The sequence below is a fragment of the Pseudochaenichthys georgianus genome, chromosome 17 (genome assembly GCF_902827115.2).
Source record: "Pseudochaenichthys georgianus chromosome 17, fPseGeo1.2, whole genome shotgun sequence".
Taxonomy (NCBI): domain Eukaryota; kingdom Metazoa; phylum Chordata; class Actinopteri; order Perciformes; family Channichthyidae; genus Pseudochaenichthys; species Pseudochaenichthys georgianus.
This window is the reverse complement of record NC_047519.1, coordinates 853,551-859,534: the sequence shown is the minus strand read 5'-3', so window position 1 is coordinate 859,534 and position 5,984 is coordinate 853,551.

The window sequence follows — 5,984 nt, the reverse complement described above, 5'->3', positions numbered from 1 at the left end:
CATCTGCACTCCATCAGCTGATTATTTCTATGTGCCTCACTTTATGAGCTTCACATCACTTGTGCCTTGTACCGCAGAGTTTACAACGTCACAAATAAATGGGGCCAATCTTCAGTCAGATGTGAATGTGTAATCTAACATGTTCAGTAAAAATAATGGACAAAAGGAGTGCATACAAATACAAATACAATTTATTGAAATGTGAACCAAAAGTTAATCAAACATGTTTTAAATAAAAAGCACATATGGACAGAAGGTGTAAACCTATTAAATGTATAAGTAAACACATTTAGTCAAATAACGTGACAAACTAGGCCTGTGCAGTTGGTATCAGCTTTGCCCAGCATGGGCTCCTCCATCAGGCCTGGTCCTCCTCGCTGAGGAAAGACCCTCAGTCCTCTCCAAACCAACAGACTGGACGTCCATCACAGAGGTTTCTCCCTGAAGTCTCTGCAGCCCTCTGGACACCACGCTGTCTCAATCCGTCCACACTGAATATGAGAGGGGGGAAATGAAAATAATAAATGCTTTAGACAATAAGAAACATAAAGTTGACGGTTGAGTTGCTCAGTTTTTTTAGATTATCAATACTATTACTGTATAACTAATATCTCAGGTTAAGAGGCACCTTCAAATAAAGATTGGTCTTTAAATACATTTTGTCTTTAGAATTGTTTGTCTAAAGTCAAGGATCTAGAACTGGTACTTCTTTTTAATGATAGTCTGGTTATTATGCTGTTGGACTCACAGGTAAGAGCACTAACTAGCTACCATCACATGTACCTTAGCTTGACTTAAATGTATTAAACATATGGTTAAGTGATATCAAAATATAAATAACTAATGTCATGCAAACATATTAATATTTGCTTGATTCCAGAGTTGAATTTAGCACAATTGCATACAAACGTTAAGGGGTTTTAAGATTCTGAAGTATTATGCTAAAAACTCAATAACTTAGATTATTATTTATAGTTTTGCTGACTAGTTTCAAGGCCGCTTACCTTAGACACGTAAAATGCGACGGCAGTGTGCAGATGGGGAGCATGTTAGCTTAGCTTGGTAGCTTCAGCTAGCTCTGGAACTTCCAGCTGGGTGGCAGCAGGTCCTGCCTCGGCTCCGCCTCTTTGCCCTTATTTGGAGAAGGCGGGAGTTGAACTCTGACGTCACTGTTGAGCCGTTAGTGGCCGACTCCGCCTACTAAGGGCTTCACGGCAACTCTGCAGATTCCTATGGGTGACGTCACGGACCCTACGTCCATTTATATATACAGTCTATGGTGTGCACACACCAGAGATGGGGACTCGAGTCTGTGACTCGGACTCGAGTCGCGCTTAAGTCGCACACACAGAGACTTCAGACTTGACTTGGACTCGTGACCAAAAGACTTCAGACTCGACTTGGACTCGTGTGTTGGGACTCGTGAACAATCATTGTGGTTTCTATTTTTGGCGTATTAAAGGTGGGGTAGGTACATTTGAGAGAAACCGGCTCGAGATCGCTAGAATTTGAAAATACACAACCGGAGATAATCTGCTAGAGGCTGCTACTTCCTTATAGAGCCCGCCTCCTCCAACACACACGAACGCGCACATGACCAATGAGGGCACGAGATAAGTTTGTGCCCAGATGGAAGGCTGACAGGCAGGTAGGCCATCCAGTTATTTTAGCCGGGCTCATTACGCAGACGTGTGCGCCTCTGTTACTACCTCGTAGTAACCCAATAGCGACCGGCGGCACACCTGCAGCAACCATGTCCTACATCCAGGACATGGTTAAACCGGACACCCCAGCACGTGCACTTCGCTCTGCATCAGCCAAACGACTCGCTGCACCCTCGCTGCGAGGGGGACCCAAGTTCCCATCAGCAAAAACACGTGGGTTTGCTATCCTGGCTCCAAAATGGTGGAATGAGCTCCCCATTGAAATCAGGACCGCAGAAAGCTTACACACCTTCCAGACTGAAAACTCATCTCTTTCGACTCCACTTCGAGCGATAGAATGACTAACAAAGATCTGCTAACAGAGCACTTATATACTAATAAAGGACTGGCTTATCTAAAGCCAGTTGAGTAGCACTTGAAACGATTGGCTCTTTGAAACCTGATGTTCTTATATGATTCTGTTTTTTTCAAGGTTGTGTCTTCCTGGTCGAATGTACTTATTGTAAGTCGCTTTGGATAAAAGCGTCAGCTAAATGCAATGTAATGTAATGTAATGTACCGCTTGTAATTAGGTTCAACTACAAAAACTTCGAACAAAACGCCGGCGGCACCAACAAAAGGAGCGCACACTGCAAAGTCTACAATATCAAAATCAAGGATGCTGGCGCAACAACGTCGAATTTCATCAGGCCCTTGAAAACTCACCCGGAGAGGTCAGTCACATTCACGGAGCGTCCACACTACAGCTCCAAAAATAGCTTGGAGCTGGGCGTGTCTGGAGCTTGGGGATTTTATTCAAGCAACACGACCAACAACCAATCACATGAATCTCCCGCCCCCGACATACAAAGCAAAAACCCCCGGGGATTTTATGCGAGCAATATATATATATATATATATAACTCCCCAAACAGGCGAAAACCTACCAGTTTCCCCCACTGTCTCTGCCTCCTCCCTCCATGCCTGGTTCCTCCGGTTTGTATCCCAGTAGGTGAAGAGGGTCTGGTCATACAAAACCGGGTGATTCGCTACGGCGATAGTTCGTTTCTCCTCCGACTTTTTTTGAAATATAGAAATGAACGGCGGGATATCTCTCCCAGCTTAGACGCGGTTTGATTGGCTACGGCTTCAGCTGTCAGATTTTGGGAAACGGGATTTGATTGGCTGGCGCTGGCTACTCCGGCGTCTCAGGCGACAGAAGTTGAACATTGTTCAACTTCTGTCGCCTGAGACGCCTCGCTCTGCTACCCACAATTCAGTTCGGCGAAAAAGCGCCGTTACGGCCCGTCTACACTACAGCGTCTACAGCGTCGACAGCGTCGAAAGCTCCAATCTGCTCCAATCTGCCCATTCACTTTCAATGGGGTGACGTCACGTAGCCGCGCTTTTTCGACGAACTGAATTGTGGGTAGCAGAGCGAGGCGTCTCAGGCGACCCAGGCGACCAGAAGTTGAACATTGTTCAACTTCTGGTCGCCTGGACGCCGGAGTAGCCAGCGCCAGCCAATCAAATCCCGTTTCCCAAAATCTGACAGCTGAAGCCGTAGCCAATCAAACCGCGTCTAAGCTGGGAGAGATATCCCGCCGTTCATTTCTATATTTCAAAAAAAGTTGGAGGAGAAACTAACTATCGCTGTAGCGAATCACCCGGTTTTGTATGACCAGACCCTCTTCACCTACCGGGATACAAACCGGAGGAACCAGGCATGGAGGGAGGTGGCAGAGACAGTGGGGGAAACTGGTAGGTTTTCGCCTGTTTGGGGAGTTTATATATATATATATATATATATATATATATATATATATATATATATATATATTGCTCGCATAAAATCCCCGGGGGTTTTTGCTTTGTATGTCGGGGGCGGGAGATTCATGTGATTGGTTGTTGGTCGTGTTGCTTGAATAAAATCCCCAAGCTCCAGACACGCCCAGCTCCAAGCTATTTTTGGAGCTGTAGTGTGGACGCTCCGTAACGCATATGGACGGTTAGCAAACATGTTTAGCTCAGCATCAGCTATGTAATGTTAACTTAGCTTGCTACTAGCTTTGTAACTGAATATTTGAAAAGATTAGTGAATTGCTTGTCACACTTGTTTCAGTTGAGTGGCGTTGACATCCAACTCTTGACATGACATAAAAAAGGTCTGTAACGTTAATCATTACCCGCTTTTAAGTACTTTTAACAGTTTCCCTGCGGGGGATTAATAAAGTATTTGTGATACTGATTTCTGATTCTGAAGTGTTTTGCATTTAGCTAAAGTGTGATGTTTTTCCTCATATTGCATTGCAATAGCCTGTTTAAAGTGATCATATAACAAACAACTAATCAGTACTGATACTGTATGCTAATAGATATAGGAGTGATAATAACACAGTATAGCTGTGCAGTATTCTTAACAGACTGGATAGCAGCAGACAATAGAAGGCTTATTACAACTAGAAGAGACATGAGACTTTTATTTTTTTAGAGATTTGAGACTTGACTTGGACTCGTGACCAAAGACTTGAGACTTGATCAAGTCTCACCCCACAAAGACTTGAGACTTGACTTGGACTCGTGACCAAAGACTTGAGACTTGACTTGGACTTGCAAAAAAAGACTTGTGAACATCTCTGTTACTGATCAACTTCAAAACACCAGATTATCCTTGTTGATTACACAACATTGATTGGTTTAAATTGTGTACAATGCTTTTGTAATTTTCCCCTTCGATTCGGAGAAACAAATATTTGTTCAGTTTAGGATGGCCGAAGACACTACACTACCCAGACAATCTATATTTTTTTGGATTAGATTAAATGAAATGAAATTTGTTTGGATTAAATATAGAATTTAAATTAATTGACTTCCTTCAACAAGAAAATATACTTTCATATGTAAGGGATAATGTGCAGCGACTTGGTCATTATGGGGAAAAGAACACCGACGCGAAGCGGAGGGATCTTGATCGGCAAAATGTACTTTGTCGAGAATGTGGCCATGTAATAAGCGGGATAATGTGCACATTTCATAATGTGCCTTCATGCTGATCTAGATCCCTACGCTTCACGTCGGGCTCCTGATCAGCCTGTCGGTGTTCTTTTCCCCATAAGGACCAAGTCGCTGCACATTATCCCGCTTATTACATGGCCACATTCTCAACAAAGTAACGACATGACTCCCAATATTAATTTAAATGCTTTTATGGATTTAGAAAATGATTTTATTGATTTAAAAAATAGCATCTAAGAAAAATAGTCCGTTGTTACCGTTTGAACTAACGTAGCAACGGCAGGAACTGCTTCGATAGTGTTTTTGAGGAGCTTTTTGATTACAGATTTGAAAACATCGTTGCTTGCTTTAAAAGTAGCACAATTCATTATGTCAAACCTTGGGAGGTATCTAGATATCCCTGCCCTAATGCCAAAGGAACTGCCAACTCCCCTCTCCTGCAGGGGGGCGTGGTCAGCTGCAGCTCACAGAATCTGCCCCCTGCAAAAACAGGGCTGGAAAGAGGAAATGGAGCAAAATGATGCATGGCTAAAATGCAGGATCTGTTTCGTATTTTGAAAAAATATATATATTATATATATAGGTATCGCCCTACAATATATGTTTCAAAATATAGCATGATAGGTCCACTTTAAGGAGGGAAGCGCGACAAATGAGGATTGTTTTTGAATCCTTTTAATAAAGCTGTTGAACGTGTTCGCCCATACTGCATCACTGACCATTTTGGCTCTTTAAATACTTGTTTCAACACTTCAATCCTTCTCTTAGCTGATCCTTCCCCAGTACCATCAATATTTAAACAAATAAAACATCCACATTAATAAATCATTTGGAAAACTCTGCTTCCTTTTGAGTGGCTAACGTACGTCAACGCTATCTTTGCTTTTGAAAATGGAAACCGGCTTCCTCCGGGCTGCGTGAAAAAGTAAACTGATAGATTTGACAGATTTTGTAACTACTTCTATAGAAAATAGCATTTTTCTCACTGATGGTCTTGTTTGCTTATGTAGGTCATATAAAAGGCATAATTACTGAAATAAAAATAATAAGTCTTAGTAGTTTTGACTTCTTTAAAATGTGTGTTATTAGCTTTATCCAACAGACCTTTGGGTTTCTGGAAACTCAACTGGACCACGAGAATTGAAATAAGAATTGTGATGAGGTGTTGCAAAGATGTCGATGCAGAAATGGTGGGAAACATTAACCACAATTGATCTCTTTGAACCAAGGAGAAATGTTCTTGTGGATGCTTTCAAGAGTGCGCAGAAATGCCGACAGAAGAGCTGTGAAAGTAGAGAGAAAGAAGCGAGAGCAGAGAGACAGAAC